The following is a 22,913-nucleotide window of genomic DNA, read 5'->3' on the forward strand; positions in this document are numbered from 1 at the left end:
AAATGCTGAAACCTCCAACCCACATAAAGTGTACTATGTTTTCCGTGACCGGGATTTGATCTCATGCCCGTTGGCTTAGAAGACTTGTAGGCTATCCTCAACACCGAGGGCTGTGGCACTTAAAATTATTATTACAACCTTAAATCAATGATAGCATTCGATAAACAAACAAAAAATTTCAAAGGTATATTAAACAAAATATGCATTGGAGTATCAATGTTATAAAACAATTTTTAAAAACTTCTGGGAACTTAGATATGACATCGACCCTTTCCTCGATAGCAATCATGATTCGAGCTTAACATATCAATTTATTGATTTCTGTAACAGAAGCTTGAATACAATTTTAAAATGGTGCTAACCTGAAATTGATTTCAGTTTTCGGTGATCATCGTTACTTTTAATACTTTTCTTAGTTATTGAAAACTTGTTTAAACAATAAAATGATCATTCCTTTTTTGACAAAGTTCTTTATGTAAAACCAGCTGATCCCGAACGAACATCGTTTCGCTAGCAACAATTAATATTGTGATCAGATTAAATAGTTTTTTTGACACAAAAAAGACTCGATATTTCCAACTCTGATGAAAAGAACCTTCGCTTTCTTGTTTAGAAGGTATGAACCGCATTCTTATTTACCTACAACGTTAAAACGACATAACGTTTCGTTTCGGAACACGATACTCAATCCGCAAGTTGACCAGTTAAACTTTCTCGACAAAGTCACAAATACGGTGGATAGTTCAGAAGAATTATCTCTTTTTATTTTAAGATATTTCTAAATTCAACACAAAAAAGCATTGATTACCCAACATGCCTGTGCATAAATTTTCATATCTAAGCAATGCATTTTAACTTATAATTCAACCTAAGAGAATGATTAGTCGTCTCTCAAAACTTCAGTTTGCAGTTATTCACATTGATCGACAATATCGAAAAACAGTATTCAGTTTATATGGACGACCCGATCCAAGATTTTAAAATTGATAGCTTGAATCGGTTGTCCATCCATTTAAAAAATGTAACATCATTTTATTAACATGTCAATTTAAATAAATGGTAACATTAGGTTGCCAGATATTTCAACGCACTCATCCGGGCCGGACAAAAAATGGCAAAATCTGAGCATCTGATTTCAAATTTTTTGATTCTAAATCCGGAAATATTCGGGCAAATTTAATTGAAACCCAGCAATCATTTTGCAAAAGTCTTGAAAACAAAAACCGAAACGTATCAACGGAGTTTATGACATACTTTACACTTTCTAAAAGTTGTTCATAATTATTTTGATTAAATTTGCTTCAAAAATTTCGTTTTTAAACCTAAATTTTGAAAAAAAAAACGAGTTTTTGTTTGATTTAGCCAAAAAATGTGCAAGAATCCGGGCAAAATCCAAGCATTTTTCAACAAAATCCGGGAAACCGGTCCAGACCGTAAATTTCGTTTCAAATATTCGGGAAAGTCCGGTTGAATCCGGAAAAGGCGCAAAAATACTGAACTGTTAATTCGGAACACCCCTTTTGCCGGACCTTTGCACAAAATTTGAAAACTAAAATTGATGACTTGTCTCTGTAAACTCCTTTGGGTAATTTTCATTTCAATCCAGGGGCGGTCCTAGAGCTGGCTCTCGAGAGGGCGGGGGCTGTGATTTTTTAATTTTCAAAAATCAGTCAATATAAAGGCACGTTAATATCTGGTGAAAAAACGATCATTTGAGAGAGCGAAAGGAGGGGAGGGCGTGGTCAGTTGTAATTGAGTCTACAATATAAGCTGCAAACTGCTTCTCCTTTTCCCTTGAATTTCACTGAACAACATGTTTATAAAAAAAAAAATGAAACAAGAGATCAATAATGAAAACTTTATCAAGATTTATCTTTATACTCATTTCTATATCCTTCTACACAACTTATACATCCTTTTATAAAACAACCAGCGAATCCATAATTTGTTTGTTTTTATTATCGACTTTTTTCGGAGAATAAATAATATTACTAGCCAGTTGGTCCAGAAGTAACGAGCTACTTTTGGCTTTTCACTCCTCTTCAGCTGACTTGAAATTAAATTAATTTTTTTATAATATACCATACTATTTTAAACTTACCTAATCTAGCGATCGTCTATTCTACTGTTTAAAGTTATTTGTTTACTTTTGATGTTATGTTTACATATGTCTGTCAGTGTTTTGATCTTAGGTAAAATATAGTTGTAGGCTGACTTAAAATTTATAGAGTCCTTCTGTTTATTGACAACGTCGTTGTCGCCCCTAATTTTAATGTGGAACATTTCTGCACAGCTAATTCCACAACGAATCTATAGTATCCTCTGCGAAAAAATGTTCATCATTTTTTTTTATTTGTTGGTTCATATATCTGGTATTTGAAAAATGTCATTTTAAGAGCTCTTTATAGAATTTCTCGATATAAATGCAATTTTTTCAATGAAAAATAATACACACGTTGTTGAGAGAAGAAAATGTAGATAAAAAAATTTCAAGCTATCCTCATTTTTTTCCTGAGCTTCTAAATATAAGCGCTATGATATTTTATGATTTTTCGGAAGTATTTTACTTTTCACCGATAAGGCCGAAAAACTAACTAACAAACTTAACTAACGGGCATTAAATTCTTCATTGGGGTATTTTACTAAATCGTGATTTGGAAATTAAGTATGTATAATTATTATCAAATTTGCAAACACAATATATAAAATCAACACTAAATTAAAATTGAATAGAAAATACGATTATCAAAATCAGTTTCTGAACATTAAGTTTCTGAAACCAAATTTAATTTCATTTGTTTCTTGAATTTAAAGTTATCGTGAAAAATTCTCAATTTTGATTGTATAAATTATAAAAAAGAAGTGGTTAGTCCTTTGTTCAATTCCTGAAAATTCCTAAAAAAATTTAAATAATTTTGAATTATAATAAAAAAAAATGCAATGAAGGGTTAATTCTGCAAGTTAATACTTTTCTATAGTGAAGAGTCTCAATCATTTGCAATTGAAATAGCCGAGTTTTCAGATTCAGGATATCAAAATTTAAGCTAAATTTTAACCTTAAATTTCAATATTATTGTGTAGATGAGCTGAAAGCAGTTTCGGTGACATAATTGCTGTAGATCTTGAAATCCAGGAGTGTTGGTTAAAAATAGAGATGTACCCAGGGGACTGAGATAAACGGAGAATCATCGTCAATGATCAAACAAATTTGGTAGCCAATGATTGAATTTGTTATAATTTGTGGCAACTTGTTAGAGAGAATTAGAAGGTTTAGTTTAAAATGAAAGAAACCGGTGCTCAGAGAGAGTGAAAATGTGCTAATTGTTGCAATTGTTGCAATTGTTGCAATTTGTTAAGCAGTTGTTGAATTTTGATCATGACCATTCCAAATGCAAAGAATTCTCTCTTCACTGCAATCCCTCGGATGTACCGATTAGTGGTATTCGGCGAACGCCCGAATACCGAATATTGACCGAGGGATTGCAGTAGAGAGAGAATTATTTGCATTTGGAATGGTCATGATCAAAATTCAACAACTACTTAACAAATTGCAACCATTTCACTCTCTCTGAGCACCGGTTTCTTTCATAAACCTTCTAATTCTCTCTAACAAATTGCCACAAATTATAACAAATTCATTCATTGGCTGCCAAATTTGTTTGATCATTGACGATGATTCTCCGTTTACCTCAGTCCCCTGTTTTCAACTATTCGGCCAAACGAATATTCGACCGAATATAAATTTTTAATGAAAAAACTTAAGCAAATATTTAAATGCTTATTCTTTCTTCCATATTAATGCCCCCCATGTTTTAGTCGAATTTTTACAATCAGATGATATTATCGGATGACGTTTTACAAGATATTTATAATTAGGGGTCTTTCGGATTTTTAAAATGTAATCAATAACTGAAAAGACATCAGATGACTAGTCGCTTCTAGGGCGTTTATCACCAAAGAGATTGCGTTCTTGTGAAATCTGATATAAAACATGTCGAAACAGGTGCCAAGCTATTTGAAATTGCCTCTCTGATGTTGAATAAGATGTATTACCGTATGCAATTCATTCATACCGAGCGAAAATTATAGCAGTTTTCAAATAATCGAAAATCGAAAATTAATGTTAGCGAATCGAACACCCCCTGTTCATCTGTCCATCAAACTGCTCGAAAACTACAGCTCATTGTTCAAAACACTGTCAAAAGCCTCAAAGCACACTTCCGCTGACTCATTCCATTCAAGTGTTCCAAGAGAAACGACATCTCGTGTGATAGATTGTCGGAAAGCAGTTCATATAAAACCGTGTACTGCCCCAAATCCCTGGAAGGATAATCCTCCGGTGCGGTGATCTGATGCATGATATAAGGTAATGCGTATTCTGGACCAATATCGAACGAAATAATTCAACACATACAATCCATAGGGATAAAGTAAAATTTGCACATTGCTTCGCCCGGAACACGCTTCCAAAGTGATCTGACACTCGAACGGATTGTAGGTAAGGACCGTGGAGAGGCCTAGAGTTGTTCCAGATAGAAGGTAACATGATAAACAAAACATCGAAGAACGTTACTCATAAACATGCACCCTCAGGCATATTGAACCATCTATACGTTCCATTCCCTGATACAAGTTCCGAGAGTGATCGAACACACAGCCCGATTGACGTCTAGACACGGAAGAGGGATCAGGAATAACCTGGGACAAAAGGTAGTAGTGCTTATAAATTATCACATACAGTGTATTTCAAATGCATCTTCCGACTCACATGGTCATCCCTACGTTCGATAATTCGAGCACTATTCGATCGAACACTACGAAACATAAGAAGCACAACTGGGTCAGTACATGAGCAAGATAACAAGGAGCAGAATTGGATTTCGGGATTCCGATAAGCGAGAGCACTTGCATGGAAACTGCATGACAGGCGACTGCATGCTGAACCTAGCTTACGATCAACATAGCTAGAGGTTAAGGTAGGCCTGAATCATCCGAAACGAAACAGAACGTTTCCTAACAATCTTCCCACTCACAGATACCGCATACGAAATCAGATAGGAAAATCTCGGGCATATTCTTATTTGATATTGAAGACTCGGACAAAGCCCTCGTCTGGAGGTAAATTACATCTGATGGTTTAATCCAATTAGAATTTCATTCAATGCCTTGTCTGTAGGGCTTTTATGCAGGATCGAGATCGTTAGTGTGGTATAATCCGGTTAACCAACTCATCCAGTATACCAACACACGGAAGGGCCTGATGATTCTTCGATCCAAGTGTGCGTAATAATTCCGGAGAAATAAAAACCACAACGTCAAGGAATCTGATGCTGTGAAGCTCAGCTGTTTGTCGAACACGAGACTGCATCTATCGCTCATGCTAATCGTCGTTACCACACTACGAATTTCTGACGTCCGAAAGCCAGAGAGTCGTGTCTTATGTTGTGGAAGCGGTATTCGTTGCAGAAGAGAAGTGAATGTGTGTCGAGTGCATGAGAAGTGTTTAGCGAATCGAGTCGCTTAGTGGTGAGAGATCGTGAGCGCAAAGCCAACTCACCAACACATCAGCTTACTTACTTACTTAATGATCCCGCGCCGATCCTCCGGTGCATAGGGCCGTGGTAAAAGACCTCCACTGTTGACGATCCGGAGCCAGCGTCTTCACCTGGTCCCAGTCAAGATTCTCGTCGACAGTTCGGATTTCAGCGGCTAGGCTTCGCCGCCACGAATTTCTGGGTCTGCCTCTTCTTCGATGACCTTCTGGATTCCAATCTAGCGCCTCTCTGCAAATCTCGTTTTCATCTCTTCGCAGCGTGTGCCCAATCCATCTCCACTTACGTTCCCGAATCTCGATTTCTAGCGCCTTTTGATGACACCGGCGATGTAGGGGAAAAGTTCATATAACGCCCCATGTTGCTAATACGCGCCACTCTTGTTTTGAAGAATCTGAAACATTTTAAGCCTGCAAAATATTACCAATTTGTTTTAAATGCTGTGATTGGTCATGGCAAGTATGAATATTTCCTTAAAATGCCCCTGTATCGTGATAATTTCACAATTTAGGTTTTTCTTCATTTTGATCTAAATTTTAAAACACTTTTAATAAGGTGTCACCAAGCAGAGAAAAGCGAATAAGACAATATTTTCTGACACATCGATAGAGGAGAGTCTAAATTTTGATTTTATGCTAAAAAATCATACTGAACTCGCTAAGGTATGCTTTTCATGGGTATGTTCTATCACGGCCCATGCGCTCTTTATAACGCGCCAATCGTAGTAGGCTGAAAATAGCATTAATTTTTCAAAAAGGCCAATTTTCATTGAAAATGAATAAAAAGTCTAAAACCATATTTTGAGCGTTAATTCAGCCCAAAAAATCTATTTTTCATTTTTTGTTAAATTTCTATTAGTCCATTTTGATTTTCTTTTCAGTCAAAGTGTCTGTAAGTATTGGTGTGTTTTCGGTCTTCGGCTGCTCTCGGGTGTGTTCGGCTGCTAGGCGCGTATTGAATACACAGCGGCGCGTATTCGCAACCCAGTTTTGTTCTGTGGCTTTGATTATGGTTTTTAAAAATCAAGTTTTTGAAGAAACTATAGCAATTTGAGTAATAAAAAATCATAGGAATTTGTAGAAAACACTTTTCTTCAACGATTACACCCATTTTTAACACAATTTTTATGTGGAATACATAGAAAATCAGCGATTCGCTTAGGTGGCGCATAATAGGGCATGTTCCCCTAGTTCCTCATTCGCAGTGCATGTTTATCGGATTTTGTTTTGATTCTCCATCGTGCATGGGCTTCGTGGAGGATTCTAATAAGTGTTTTGTTCCTCAATCAGCTGTTTTGAGGCAGGGAGCAACAAACTCGCTCTTCAACCCAACTGAACTTCCTTTACTGAACTGCAAGGAGGATTGAGCCATCATACTTGCTCACGAATCAGCTGATCTACGTGTACCTGTGTATCACACCAGAACTTCGTTTGCATGCAGCATGCCGGGGCCCCGTGCACAAAAACAGACGGAGCAGTGGCGTCACTAGGCTAAGGAGGTAAATTAGCATTAAGAATCGAAAATATTGAATTGTAGGCATTTATAATCGTAAGGACCATATTGTTTCTGCCAACGGCAAATAATCACTTCTGATCAAAATATTACATGCTATCATGCTACACAGAATTTTTTAGATTGCTTCTTGATTATGTAAAGAGTATCTTTATCAAAATGAAAGTCAAACCATCAAACGGTACAATCCTTAATGAGAGAGCCGGTTATAGATGAAGGTCGAATTTGAGCAAGAAATCTTCAAAATAGTTGTTGAAAAGATAGATGATCTTTAACCTTAAGCATACCATACTTTCAAACACACGTATCAATACGGTCAGGCATTCAGGACGATTTTTGAAAAAAAAAGTTAAAAAGGGTAAAATTTATGTATATTCTGAATTTTTTGAAAAATCGTTATTGTACACAAAATCTAAAAAAATAGAAAGAGGAATTTGAGTTTTTATTTGATTTAGCAAATAATCTGAATAAACCCGAGCAAAATTGAAAAGTTTTAAACAATATCTGGACATCCTGGCCAGATTTTACCTATCTGGATTCTTTACTGGATTCATGGGCAAGCCTGATAACATCCAGGAAATCTGAAAATAAACTATAATCAAAGTATAAAGCGATACCGTTCAGCATTCTCCTGTACGATCTACAGTGATACGATACGCGGATACACCTCAGATGTTTTGCTGAAACCATAAGTTTTCAATGACTGTAGCTTTTATAACATTACTTTATAATAATTTTTAAATTATCCAAAATTATTTGAAAAATTTACAAGTCTGTAGTGAATATTTGGCCTATTCGGCCGAATACTTAGCTCAACTATTCGGTGAGCCGAATATTCGGCTCAACGGTTTTTCGGTGGTATTCGGCGCTGAATATTCGGCCGACCGAATATTCGGTACATCACTAGCTAAAAATCAATGATTGATCTTCTGACTGTTTAACATGATAGATTGCCTTGCCATCGAAAAAATAGTGGAATAATAAAGGGATAGTTTTAACTCACAAGGAAAAATTAAAACCGAGGCAATCTAATTTAGAAAAAAATGTACGTCCCAAACTCAATTTTTTTGTAAGATTTTCTCTCTCTCTCTTCTTATTTTCTAGCATTAAATAATTTTAATACTAAGCAGTTTAGAGTGAAATCGATCAATGATAAAAATTGATTAAGTAACTTATCTACATGAACAACAAAAAATGTGATAATTTTTTTCATTATCCTTTATTCATGGTAAATTAAAGCATGGATCATCCAAAATCTGGACGAACTGTTTATCATACCATAGCGCTCCTAGTTGTCGGATCTGGAATGTTTTGACAATACTTTGTTCGGAAATGTTTCCTCTATCAGTGCTGAAATTTTCATTACGATTTGTTTTGTTTCAATAAAGTTACACGTAATGGAAGCCGCGAGGCGAAAATTAAATTTGGACACCCACGTCAAAAACCCGACGTGATCTGGTTCAAAAATCGTGAAATCTGATTTTGGGCGGCTTCCTGGCCAAAAAATTTACAAACCAATGGTCGGGGTAATGTCCTCGCCAAGTTCAAATTCGCTTTTGCCGATAAGTTGGCAAGAAAGTGTTTGATCTGGCAAGGTATTTGCAGCTGCGGACGAAAAACTCCGGTTTTTTGTGAAAAACAAGACCATGGACTCCGAAATGTATAAGGAGGAGTGCCTTAAAAACCGTTTTTTTTTTTTCGTACATAAGATCTCACAAAGGACCAGTAAAGTTTTGGCCAGATTTAGCAAGCGGCCCCTACAGCAAAGAGGTACTACAGTGCACAGTGGTGCAGAACACCAATCTAGCTGTACGAAATTAATAGCGCCCAGGGATGAAGAGATAGACATTTGATGTCTTCAGCAACATTGTTCAGTTTTACAAGGAGCATATTCTAGTATCAAAATTTTTGCCGAGGGGTCCACCGATAGCGAGATAAAAATGCTAACTTTTTTGTTTTTCAAATTAGGGCTTTGATGTCTTCGACAAAGTTGTTTATCTGATCAAAATACATAAGTTTGTTCAATATGTCAAAGTCCTATCACATCACCCTCAGGAGTTACAGTCAAAGTAAAAAAAATCTATTGAAAAAACAGTTTTTTGAACCTGACACGTTGTAGATTGGATAAAATGGTTCGCTGTCTTTGAAACAAAGTTGTAACAAGCCACGATCTACATTTGTCTCATACATTATGATGGGTTTAGAAGTTGCTGAAGCTCTATAGAAAGCATTTAGTGCATTTTATTGGCAATTTTGGAAGGCTCGTCCATCGAAAAGTGCACATTTTCGCAACTTCCCCTTTTTTGTGATTATTTTTGATGACAAGCGGAACCATTACCATTTGAAATAAGCGGGGAAATCGGTGGAACTAGTAGAGATTTGACTGATTGAAAAAACACATTTTATAAAAAAGTTACCTATTTTACTTATAGAAAAAACGTTAAAACATTTAATTGATTAATAAAATGTTGCAGTTTTCTTTTATATATATTTTTTTTATTAAAAAGCATTTAAATTCCATTCAAAATTATGACTCAACGAAAAGACAAAAGCGAATTGCTAGTAAGATTGGTTACTTGGAACCAGTTGAAGCAGTTATATTGTAAAGACAAAATTCTTTTATTCATTTAAATAATATCAAATACCAATTTGGTGCTCTACCAAATTTAACAGATAAGTTCCATTTGTTTTTTTTAGGTTTAAATGATTTGAAAAATCAAATTTCAATTTCTTTTAATCAAACAAACTATATAAAAGAAAACTACAACATTTTTTTAATCAATTGAATGTTTTAACGTTTTTTTTCTATAAGTAAAAAAGGTAATTTTTTCATAAAATGTGTATTTTCAATAATTGAAATCTCTACTAGTTCCACCGATTTCCGCGCTAATTTCTAATGTAAATGGTTCCGCTTATCATCAAAAATAATCACAAAAAAGGGGATGTTGCGAAAATGTGCACTTTTCGATGGACGAGCCTTCCAAAATTGCCAATAAAATGCACTAAATGCTTTCTATAGAGCTTCAGCAACTTCTAAACCTATCATAATGTATGAGACAAATGTAGATCGTGGCTTGTTACAACTTTGTTTCAAAGACAGCGAACCATTTTATCCAATCTACAACGTGCCAGGTTCAAAAAACTGTTTTTTCAATAGATTTTTTTTACTTTGACTGTAACTCCTGAGGGTGATGTGATAGGACTTTGATATATTGAACAAACTTATGTATTTTGATCAGATAAACAACTTTGTCGAAGACATCAAAGCCCTAATTTGAAAAACAAAAAAGTTAGCATTTTTATCTCGCTATCGGTGGACCCCTCGGCAAAAATTTTGATACTAGAATATGCTCCTTGTAAAACTGAACAATGTTGCTGAAGACATCAAATGTCTATCTCTTCATCCCTGGGCGCTATTAATTTCGTACAGCTAGATTGATGTTCTGCACCACTGTGCAGTGGTATCGAGACAAAGGGGTGGATTTTGTCGAAAATGACATCAACCCACCCAACTGTCCTCAACTCCGCCCTATCGAAAAATATTGGGCAATTGCCAATCAGAAGATGAAGAAGAATGGTAGGATGACTCGGGATGCAACAGAGATGAAGAGATGTGGAACAAAATGACCGCTGAGGTCTGCGAACAGGGTGTAAAAAGTATGTTGAGTGGTATAGTATTCGACGAAAAGTTCGAAATTTCAACAAAACCACATCGGAATATTTTTTTTATTATTTTCTTTGAAATGCAATAAGTGCCTTTATTATTGAGTTGATTCATTCCACCCATACAAATTGGTTAAATCAAATTATCAACCTACGTCCACGAAGAGAAAAAAAGTTTAATTCTCAACATTTCATTTCCAACAGAGACAAACAATCGTCATCAATTCAACATTAGATTAGTGTGCTTTGCGGGTGGCTGCAAAAAGTGCAATTCCAAAGCAAACCTACATTTTAATATGGCAGAAAAAACTCGATCCAAAACCAGCCATGTTAGCTTTTCCCCTTGGGTTCATCAGCAGCCATCATCATTAGGTCCGGGCTGCATCCTTCCAATTCCACACTAAACACACAGTTCAACCTGCGAAGGCTCTATGACAGGTACAGGCAACAACACTACAGTAACGTAATTAAAATGTCATTAGCTGCCGGCGATGATGGCGTTTCGTGAACCTTGCAGTGGGATTTCCCAACAACTTTATACCGCTCTTGAGGTGTCCTATGAATGATCTTGGCCGTCCATCAGCCCGCCAAGTGGACATCAACAGAATATGGAAAGGAGGAGAACAGGTATCCAGGAACAGTCGTCTTTCTAGACATCGATCCAAAAAGTATATTTTTTTCCAAACTCTAAATGTTTTAAAATCATTGTTTTTGGCAGTTTTAATAAAAAAAAGTCTTTTAAAAACTTTTTTACCTAGTTACCCAAATTTTTGTTTTCGAACATCCAGATACAATATTTTTACCGTAACTCGAAAAACACTTCATTCATTGTCTGATGGCAAGGGTGGAAGTGCACACAAAAATTAATGATTATTGCGCTTTGCTACCTCTTTTATTATCCCGTAAAGCGGGCAGTTTATCTCTGTCCCGTTCTCATGATGCATATTCAAAGTTAGTGGATATTTTTTGCGAACTCTTCAAAAAGTTCAACACTCCATCTACCAACTGGTATTCGAGGCAGTTGACTTCCTCAGAACAATTCTCATCAGTTCGAGTCAGGTTAGGAATAATAAAGTTATGAAGTCGTTTATAGTTCGAGTAATTCGTTTAACCCTTCATTTCGTGATTTGTTTTTTCTTAAAATTATTTCTAAACAGTTAGAATTGATGTGAACCTAACATGGTAGTTTTTAAACGTTTTTCTTACAATATCTGTGTAATATTAGTTTCGTTATGTAACAAAGGATTAAGGAATTGGGAATTTTAAATTGTCCTTTTCATATTTTTTTTTCTAAATCGTAACGAATATTGATATAAGATCGTGTTACAATAAACTAATCATTTATATCAAAGTTAAGAAGCTGAAATAAATCTCTTTCGAATCAAAGAATCAATATTAAATAATCAAACCACTAATTTAATGCGTAAACATTCAACATTAAAGCAAACAGTGAGACTTTTAACGAACAAACTCACAAAAATCCATTCCCAGAGAGATTTGTTTTTCCTTCCGCCGAAATAACAAAAACCGCTTCAATCGTATTTGTAAAGTTCATTTGATCGAAATTGAATTTGACGCATTGGCATTTTTTTTTTTGCCATTTCCGAGAATGATGAAATTGAGAAAAAAAAACTCCGAAAAAAGGTGCAGCTTCATTCTCTCGGAAAAGTGATTTTCCCATGCAGCAGCATTCTTTTTTTTGTGGAAGGGAGGAAGGTAATTTCATAGGGCGGAATTTGCACATTTTGGAATGTAAAACATCGTAGGAAAATTTGTCGTCGGAAGAAATCATGTTCCAATCGATTTCGGAATTCGTCGATGCTCGATCGAAAACTCATTGCTGAATCATGATGATGTCGGGCGATGACGATTGATAGGTGCATGACGATAGATGAATTGCTGCCGTCAGAAATGTCGCCACTAGGAAGTAGTTCTTGCCTGATTGCTTCCTTCGAGTGGTGGTTGTGTCGGGAATAAAATTTATAAGCTGATAAATTCTGGGGCTGTGTGAAACATTTTAAATGTAGTATTTGATTAATGTAAAGGGTTCTTTTTTCAAAGATTTCTTGCAAATCTACTAAAAAGTAGTCTTAAAACGTACCGTAAACTGGGGGTACTTTGATCACCGGGGTAACTTTGATCAACATAACATTTTTGCAGATAATCATCATTAACTAAGCAAAAAGTTGAAATATCTGAAAACTGTTTACTACGTTTGAAAGCCTACAAATTTAGTTACGAATAAGCTAAATTTTGTTTTTATTAGAAGATTTTTGATATTCCTAATAATGTAATTTTAAAAACCTAAAATATCTGGTTTTTCGAAAGCTCACAAACAAACATCTCTCCTGATCAAATTCAAGCATTTAGGAGCAAATGGGTTGTTTAATGTGAAAGTTCAACTTTTTTCTTTGTTTAGGTTTAGTTTAAATGTTATTTTAAAGGTCATTTGGTGATAATGTTTTTATATTGAAAAAAAAACGGTGTATTTCCATGAGAAACCCCGTATAGTAAAAATGGCTAAAACCCTATCAAATGGTTCAATTTGAAGAAAAAAAAATACATGGGAACAGTGCGAGGACCTAGGGAATTGCATGAAGGTAAAATTTTATTTGTTTTTAAGGCCAAAAAAAATTAAGGAATGTTTATAATTTTTACCCCTAGATGTATGCAGCAACATGGTCCAACTTTTGACTATAAATGTTTTTGAAAAAAAATGTTGAAAAACTCAGTATAGTCATAACAGAAATTACTGTTATTAATGTTTATGCTTTGTGTGCTTATTGGCACCATAACAAAAATTTTGAAGATGTTGCGGTACTTAAAAACCACAGTGATCAAAGTCACCCCGAAACACGAAATCTGGTTTCGTAACAAACATTCAATTATTACCACCAATTTTTTTTTTGAATTTACTACAATCAATGATCATGTTTGATACGTCTCACCTCAGTAAGGGTTTTAAAATTTTTTGATATTACAAAAAGCAACCTCTACCAAAATATTCAAAAATGAATTAAAAAAGTGATCAAAGTTCCCCCAGTTTACGGTACATTTAATTGTTGTAGTAAATTAAAAAACTTTAATTATGATAACTTTTAATCTACAAAGGAAACTATGAAGTTTAGACCACTGTAAGCTTTGTATGCAAATTTCAAATTCTTAATTATTTAGGGGAGAGTAGGAATACTTGATCCCCATTTCATATTTTCACCATGTCATTTTGGAAAAAAATTAGCAAGTCGCACCCTTTTACATTTTCTGACAGCGTGTAACTTCTAGTTTCTATGCTCAAAATATTAGAGCGATACTTGAACCCGTAGATGAACTAGACGCATGGAATGAACTAGAATGAAACTAGACGCATGGAATAAAAAATTTGTTATAATTTTTCCATGTAAGGAACATTTTAAAGTGATGAAAAAAATCTTCAAGTCACATTTTGTGAAACTTTTCAAAAAAAAAAAGTTCAATAACTCAAACAATTATTTTGTTAAAATTTTTTGAGCTTTAAGCATTGTTGTATTGCTCTATTTGGCACATTTTTCCGAATTTTTGATCTTTGTAAGACATTCCAGTTTCGAGATATAGACAAGGTTGCATAAAAAAATTCTGTGTTTTGAGGAAAAAAAATCTGACTTTCTGTGATTTTTCCCAAAAATTCTGTGACGATTTTCTGTGATGCTTTTTTCCATTTATTTCATTCAAAAATCATGTCAAATTGCGTCTTTTTTGCATTTTACTTAAGAAAAATCAATTAACATTATCAATTTTATCATATTTCTTCAATTGAAAGATAATTATCGAAAATTTGAATTAATATATAAAAAATAATTTTGAAAAAACGTCCAAAATTTTAAAATTTTGTGGAATCAGTGAATATTCCAAAAATTCTGTGTTCTGTGACACAGATTCTGTGTTGAAATTTGGCACAAAACTCTTTGAAACCATAGATTTTTCTGTGATTTCGGCAACCTTGGGTATAGATCCTCACTCTCCCCTGCACCTCCCGTAACTTTTTTGGAGGGTTTTGCCACCAGAAATATCAGTAACGAATTTGGAAGCGATCCATCTAGTCTTAAAATTAGCACATCGAGTTTCAAACTTTTTATTCAAATATTGCCAGAGATGTACTGAAAGTTTCAAAAAATACAACTATCGGTGAAAAATATTCCTTGGTTTTTGCAATACAAAAAACCTGACTTGCACCCCTGGTAACAACTTCAATGTTATCCAATTGTTTTTTCAGAATTATTTTTTTAAAATTTTTGCATTTTTTACTGCTTATTTGAAAGCGGTGTAGGGTGAATGTACCCAATCTTGGCCCCTAAGGCATGGTTGACTAGATTTCCCATGATTGTAGTCTTCCTGTAATGTGTACCTTCAAAAGTCCTTCGACAAATATGATTGCTTACTAGCCTGAAATGCAGTAAAAATATGTCTTTGCTTGAAAGCGGTTGATAATTTGAGATAAACCTGATCAAACTTTTGATTAAAATGCTCCTTATTGTAGCCCCTGCGCCGAATTTTAACCTTTTATGAGTTCCTTAAATTGGCCGTCTCTAGGAAACACTTGCCTCACTAACACAACAACAGCCCCCACGAATTCATTGAAAATATCCCGAAAGGTAGCACATCAATGTTCTGTATTGTTTTCAAAAAGTCGGAAGTACGAAATGTCAATCAATTTTTATAATTGATATCTGCTTGTAGAATTATAATCTTACGTAAAAAAGCTTTACTTTATTTCAGGTATTGTGTGTTTATAATTTCTATTATAAGTTCCAAACTTAACTATTGCATTGGTTAACATAAATATGTTCATTAATCAAGCAAACAAATCGTTTGCATAATCCTTAACATGCAATCATGATCGATCTGTTTCCATTGAAGTTAACAGGTTAACATAAGATAGTAAATGTTCATATTTTTTTATTCCACTCCCATAAAAGGAGGACCGACATTTTAAAAACCATTATGATCGAGGCAAGAAGCAAGCTAAAGCTAAAACTTAAGTCAGCGAACAATTCTTTGAATCATACATATTTTAAAATGTCGCCCTTAGGAATTTTCTAGCAATCGTTTGCGTACACTCGGATAGCAAAACAAGACAAACTTTCGCTCACTCCAGCCAGCCTGATAGAAATAGATTGCATCTCACTCATTCGTTTGGAAACTAAAGGCAATGGAAGCAAACAGCAAATTCAAAAGCTGGGTGAAATTCAAGCTGCATCCCACTCGCACTCATGCAAAATCATCACCCAAACTCGGCAGCGCTTCTTTCGCATATTCTTTTCCTACAGAGAACAAACGTAATCACCTCTTGCGGATGCACAGTGATGTATAATGAAAAACAAACTTGGTCAAAATATTATTTTTGATTTCACATGAAATTGCAAACAATAAAAATTCAAGTTCGTTACAACATAGTATTTCAACATTGCAATGCAATTATTTTTTTTAAAAAAACATAATATTTAGAGTATCATAACAAAAACAATTCCTTCCAAAGCGACACATATGCAGCAAATGTTCATCTCCAAAACAAACCAAATTAAATCAAAATACGTTAAACCTCATTTCCAAATGGTTTTTTTTTTGGGTTTAGGTATGGTAACTTCAACATTGAGATCTAAGATATCAATTCGGATTCGAATCCGGTAAATTAATTTGAGAGGTAAATTTTATTGAGAACAAAAGTTCTCGAAATTTACCATAAAAGAGCAGATCAAATTGTAGCATTATAATTCCAATAAGATGCCAAATACCCTTGAGTCGGCTTGAGAGATGAATAAATTGATTATAGTTCAAAATACATTCATGATATTTTTAATTTATTTCAATCATTCATTTTACTTGCGACCGGCTTTACAATTTCCAGACCACTGTGCACCGTCGGCCGACGAACGGCCGCCGGCTGCTGACTGCCTGCTGATGTGGTTTTCACACATACATGCATACTTCTATTTGTGGAATTGAATGCCAAGATTAGGCAAAAAATATGTTTATATTTTCTTGAATTCTGGATAGAAAATGTGCGTTGTTTGGAGTAAGTTACAATTTTAGATTTTTTGCCATGTTTTACTGCAAACAACGGTAATTTTTAGTGATTTTTCCATACGGAAGTGTGTTTTTAAAATCAATCCGAAGATGGCAGATGCACTAGCAAGGTAGGTTCATTTAAGATTTTTTACGAAGATCCTCATTTTATTTGCAATTTGTCATGCGCAAAAAAATTATTATGCAGTCATTTGGATTCAATTGTGAACAAATGCTACCGTCAAACGGGGCATCATGCAACAGCGGGGTTGAATGCAACATTTATATAACACCACACAGATTCAATTTTTAATTTAATGTAATGAGATAAAGTTATCTTTTAATGATTAAAAAATGATGATGACATAGTTTCTTGAATCCTTAGATAGTTTTTTTAAGTTTTTGATTTTCATATAAAATTTGAAAAATCGAACAATGAATGTACAAGTTTTAACATTTTTCGATGCCGTAAAAAACTTCACCCAGTATGACGGATTGGCTTGATAATATCACCTACAAACTTAATACTGGTTTCCTCATCCTATACCAACATTGATCATGTGGAAATATTTTTCGAACAATCACTCATTTTTTTTTAAATAAATATTTTTATAATTCAGTTACCCGTCTGGGGTAAAATGCAACAAAATGCAAATCGGAACAAATTCTCATAAATCGCGTTTCCATATGCTGGGATATAATTGTTTTGCATTATGCTTTAGTTAACATTAAAATTTCATCCAATCCTAGATTTATTTTTATGATTTGAGCTAATAGAATATTTTGTAGTATTTTTTACCCCTAAATGTATGCAGCAGATTAACACTTTTTTCTTAAAAACATTTTTGTCAGAAAAAATTAAAAATTTAATTCGAACAAAACCAAAATTTACTGCAATCGGTGCTTTATGCGTTATGACATGACAAATGTATCAAAAACTATGAATTTTCAATCGTTTTCATTTGATTTTTCATAAATTACAGCGTTTGTTGCAACTTACCCCTTTTTCTTGGTAGGGTGAAAATCGCATGTTTTTGTTAATATAAAAATAACTGGTGAAACCAATAATTTTTCTGACTACGTCAGTTTGGTGGCCCATCTACCTTAAAACTTTTGATGTACAAGAGGTATGATTATCTGTAAGCATTAAGATTTTAGAAGCCATTGAAGTTGAAAATTGTTGCATGTTGCCCCAGTTGACGGTATGCAGAATGTTTCCATATGCGATTTCCTTTTGAGTTTATATTTTTTTTTCATTTTTAGGCGTATGTTTGACATGAAAATCACCAAAATGCATTTTGGCATGCCAAAATAAGGAGCATGCCAAGTTAAGGCCGTAGGATGAGAATAAAAAATTCAAAAAAAAAAACTAGTTTGGGGAGCTAGGGAATTTATTACTTTATATTACCTTCGCAAAAACATTTCATAAAATAAACTTTGCAAACAACGTCCGCCAGTTTTGAAAACTTTTCAATGGATTCAGATTTTTTTTATTTTGGAAGGTTTTAACTATTTTCATGAAATGCTTAGCTGCTTGTCCTTATGGCAAAAGATTAGCCAAAACCAAAAATCAAAGACCAATGTAATTGAATTTTCTGAATGATTTAATGTGCAGATATTTCTTATTCTATGCAAATTTCCATACAAAATTGAAATGCGTTGCGCTTACTCAGGAATCAACTAAATCATAAAAAAAATTTTACTAATGCTTGGTGACCCAATAGTCATTGAAAAAACATTTGGTAGCAAAAAGCCATTTTTGCAGCTGTCTATTAACCACGTATAACTCAAGTGTTAAAAATTTAACAAGGAAACTATATAAATGTATTATATATATATGTATGTTCGACAAAATTCAATTATTCACTCTCGGTACTTTAAAGGATAACAATCAGAATAAAATGCCAGTCTCCGGTGAGCAGCCAAACGGTACGGTTCAGTTTTTTTTTGTGTGATTCGTGTGTGGTTTTCTCCAGCATTGTCATTAAATACAAAGTGAAATTGTGACAGTCGCTTTTACAGAAAACAGCTTAATCTGAGATACCAGCTGATAAACGCTTTCAATTGTGGGTTTATGAAAGTATTTAGTTTGTGAGGATAAATAAAGCCTTCCAAGAAAAATGAAGAAAATTAAAAGTGGTGATGGCGTTTTTCCAAGCTGTGTGAAAAAAAAGATGCTCCAGTAGCAATGGTGGGTCAGGGAATTGTGAAGAATTGTGTGGAAAAGAAGGAATCTGTAATGTTTTAGCTTTGATTGAATATTTTGAGAATTTCAAAGAAAATTTTTCTGAGCAACATAGGTATGATGATGGGGGAATTAAGGCAAAAGAAACCCGAACGACAGAAGCTTTGCCCGGTACTTTCGAGAAGATTCAAATTTCAGAGCTGGTTGTGACAAAATTACCTACACGTCTGGTGGTTGGGAAATATCCAAAGCTGCAGATAGTTTTTTTTCAAATGTGTGGCACTCTCACGGCCTACTATGACGTTGCGGAGAAAATTAAAATTATTTAGAAGAGCAAAGTTCAATCGCTTAGAAAGAAGCCTAGTGGGGTAAGGGTTTCCATGTACGCGTGGATACGGCGTTAATGTCCGCTTTTCGGTTATCTATCGGATTGCGGGAACGGCGTTTTGCGCGGCGCGAAGGGTCCAATTGGTAGAAGAAGTGTGAGAAGAAGGCAGTGCCAATTTTAATAGCTCGTTTGGTGGGTGTGTATGAATATCTGTTCAAATTTTTCCGTACGGGATGTATCCAGAGGCGAATTCAGGGGCTTGATATATGCTGAAGAAGAAATGTGGATCGGCTTGCGCATTAAAATGTTGGCTTCATGTCGAAGCTGTTGCCCAGTGCAAAGAAGTGAAGACATACGGAAAATGTAGGAATCAACCTAAAACTTGGTGAGATTGTTCTTGTTTGGTTACATTATATGATTTGATTTGGTTTTGATTATTTAAATAAGAACGTTCAATCAGGTGCCATCTGACCAGGTATTTACACGGATGCCGGAATACCTGTAGTAAATGTATAACATTGAACATGTTATACATTTTGGATTGGTTGTGTATCTGCTTGAATTGTTCGCCCAAATATAAATTCTTACATTCAAACATTATACATTCACTTCATAACAGATCACACGAAGCCATGGTGCCGGGTATGGAGTTTAGAGCTACTAAAATAATTCATATGAATCATGATACTGATTAAGGTAGGTTACAGCTAAAGGTAAGCTTAGTGTGTCTTGAGGTAAGTTTGGTATAAAGGTAAGGTTATTGTGTTGTATAACTATTTCATTTATTGATTATATTATATAAGAACGTTCAACCAGTTGCCAGCTGGGCAGGTATCTACACGCATGCGGAATACCTGTCGAAGATTCTTAACATTGAGAATGTTATGAATTTTATACGGTTGCGAAACTGTTTGCTCGTTCTACAAATAAGACATACACATACACGAAATTCATTCATTACATGACAGTTCACACGAAGCCATGGTGTCGGGTATGTGCTAATTTGCATTGAAGATTAGCCGAACTTATAATCTAAAGAATGCAATTAGCGCATACGTTGGCGAAACTGCGGTGAATCCGTGCACCCATGGTGGATTATCTACATACATACATACAACAATCAGAATAAAATGCCAAACTTCGACGTTCCCAGTTAAGATTTCTTTGTGGTCCTTTATATGTTTGAATAGAATTGTTTTATTTGGGAACTCCAAAACGTACAAACCAGTTATTCAAGGAATATTTAATGAAGGTAGTGCAAAGGCAGCCCTGTTCTAGTACTGGTACAGACTATGATGTCAAAATCACGAAAATTCTGTTACTAAAAAACTTGCCTTTTTCGTTGATTATTCGGGAAATCTGCTGGAAATTTTCCACTTTGAAAAAATAGTATTTTTGAAGTATTCTTACTCTTCAATATACCAACAAAAAATGTTGAATTTACGAGTAATTACAACGGTGGATTTTTCCGACTCAATTTTGCAAAACTTTATATAAAGTTCGAAGCCTTCCATGGAAATGTTCTAGTCAGTGCAGTTTTATCTCCTTAATACAGTAAAATAATTAAAATATTTTTTTTACAAAACTACAATCTTTTATTCGGTTTTAGTAAACCGAGTAGACAATCATTTAATGATGACAATTGATCTGAATTTTTCTTCATTTTTGCTTTTTTAAGCTTAAAGTTAACATTGCATTCATTAATTAAATAAGAAAGAAAAACCATAATGCAATCTTCAAAGCACCAAAAAACTTCGTAATGTATGGAAAATGTTCTAAAACGTGTTTTATTTGAAATTTCTGCCATTCTCATAGAAATTTCCGACGAATTCGTTTCTGTGACGTCAGAAAAAAAATTTCATATGGCTCTCGGCACAACCTTATTTACACATTCCTTCCCAGTCAGTGGTCAGAAGGACGTAAATTTGTTATCTGAGGGTTTTAGCAATAGATGATTTGAAAAATAATTATTAAACGGCTCGCCTATACTAGATAGTAGGATTTCCAGGGCACCAAAGGATGTTGATTGAGATCCCATAGGATATTTATTCAGAAATCTAATTTCAAAGAGAAATATTCCATCTGTCCGAATTTGTTATTCAAAAATGCAAAAAAGCAGCTATACTCACCATGCGCAGTAGTTCAAACATGTTAAATATAAATATTCAGCATAAATTTGAACAAATTTTTTACACGCAGAGAAAAACTGTGCCTTTGAAACAAAAATACACACCTTAGAACCAAGTTTGCGGTGTTCTTTGAAAATAAATCTTATTACTTTGATTTAAAATCTTTTTCATTGAATGAAAAGAAAATTACAGTTTAAGTTAATGTAAACGGATTTTGAAATAATGTACCGTACTTGAAATGTAAAGAAAAAAAAACATTTTGCCACCATCAAAGGAAAATTCTTTGATTTTGATTACATTATCTTAAAAACCATAATGGCCCCGGTTAAAATGAAAAAAATTGTGGCGGAAAATTTCAAAACTGTGGAAAATTTTGGGTGAGTTTGTTTTTAAACTTGTCTGAATTGAATCATTAATGTTTTAAATTTGTTTTTGATCAACATCAGACGGCGATTGATACTAAAGCAGTTATCGAATCCGATCTGCTTCTTATGGTCATATAAAAGTTTTTATGTTCAGATCAGACATGTTAAAGAGTAAGTACTTTTCATGTTTTTAATGCTAGTGTTTATCATCTTCCCGATATTTCATTTACTGTTTTTGGGATAGTTTTTTTGCCATGCAGTTTTGTCTTGTCTGCTCAAAAGCTTCCTGTTTTATTTTCCTTTACGGAGACTTTTCAAACTACGGTCCTGGAAGGAAACTCAAGTTTTTTTAAAAACATAATGTTAAATTAATAAACAAGTTTGGAAATTCAATTAATTAGTTTTAACACTAGAAAGACCGCACCAGTCAAAATGACTGGTTGGACACTTTGTTTGTTGAGTATCTTTTAAACACTACGCTCTAAAAATTCGCAAAAAATACGACTTTCCATGAATTTTGAATCTCTACAAAACTGTGTATTTTTTATTTCACTAGCTCTTTTAATAAGCGAGAAAATATTCGCCATGGACACTCGGACCGTGACCAGTCAAAATGACTGGTAAAATTCACAACCCTATAACTCAAACAAGATAATTTTTTTTCGCTTGCTTTTGGTTTCATTTGCAATCTACATTCAAGACAATGAACCTTAGTTGATTTATGGTGGGCAGGAGTGTGTCATTCGTAAAGAAATTATTGATTTTCGATGCGAAGTCATGAGAATTTGTAGAAAAAGCTCTCGGATTGGCCGCTGTGTGGCGCTTTAAGCACTTGACTCCCAATTGTTTTAGTCTGTTTTGTTGCTCAACTATAATCAAACTTTCTATCAAAATTTGGCGAAGTTTCATCAAGATTTGTAAAAGTTATGTTAGATTTAATACATGTCCATTGGAGAAATCGAGTAGTTTTAGGTGATAAATATTTTCTATACTTAACTATGAATTGTGTACTCATTTATTTAAATTTGAAGACATCAGCTATGAAACTGAATAATTTAAATAATATTTCAACATGGGTGCATGGAATATTTTTCATATGTTGGTTATCCACCATGGGTGCACGAATACACCGCAGTTTCT

Source organism: Uranotaenia lowii, chromosome 2 (genome assembly GCF_029784155.1).
Source record: "Uranotaenia lowii strain MFRU-FL chromosome 2, ASM2978415v1, whole genome shotgun sequence".
Classification (NCBI taxonomy): domain Eukaryota; kingdom Metazoa; phylum Arthropoda; class Insecta; order Diptera; family Culicidae; genus Uranotaenia; species Uranotaenia lowii.